Here is an 826-nt window from a genome sequence, read left to right as displayed (position 1 = left end):
CTTCGACATCTACTTTTGAAAAGATAGTCATGTCTACTTGTTAAACCAATTTATTGTTTTCTAAAGACTCCCCCAAGCCTAAATCTGAGAGGAGAATGAGACAACATATGTACCAACTCATGCGTCTAAACGGAAAATTCGAGGGATCCTTGGGAAACATACCCCAATTGGCTTAAGAAGCAAAAAAGAACACCACAAAAATGACCAACGAGAAGAATAGGCGAACGGAAGACCAAGAAGAAGATGTGGCTTTTTATAAAGGACTAGTTATAGTCAAGGATTCGAAGTTTTTTCTTCTTCAGCTGACAAATACATATGCAATCAGAAGTTAATCTTGAAAGGAGGAGAGCCGTCCTTCTACTACCTTAACAGATTAATCACTAATCAATCCACTTGAGCCTTCACCATCCTTCTATAACTTAAAATTAGGGCATACAACCCCACACTAGGGTAATTTTGAAAAGGTGAGAAGCAAAAGATAAATATCACTTAAAAAATCAAGCAATAACAAAAAAAAATGGTGAAGAAGAAAGGAAAATGAATCTTAAATGAGTGCTGGCAGCTCCAAATTGAGTGCCTTGCACGACCTCCAAACAGAAAGTAGATGTTTAAATAAGTGCACTAAAATCAAGAGCCTTGAACGACCCCAAATATACTTATGACCTTAAAAGTCAACAAAAGAAAATTTTCAAAAAGGTCAAAATGTAAAGTTTCACTACTCTTCAACTCAACAACAACAATAACAACAACAACAACAACAAAAAAAAAAAAGAAAAAAAAGGACAACCCACGATTCAAGCTACTCTCCATCATATCAAATTATATA

The sequence above is a fragment of the Akebia trifoliata genome, chromosome 10 (assembly GCF_017979445.1).
Source record: "Akebia trifoliata isolate Shusen 1 chromosome 10, ASM1797944v1, whole genome shotgun sequence".
Lineage (NCBI taxonomy): Eukaryota > Viridiplantae > Streptophyta > Magnoliopsida > Ranunculales > Lardizabalaceae > Akebia > Akebia trifoliata.
Note: the sequence above shows the minus strand (reverse complement) of the source record.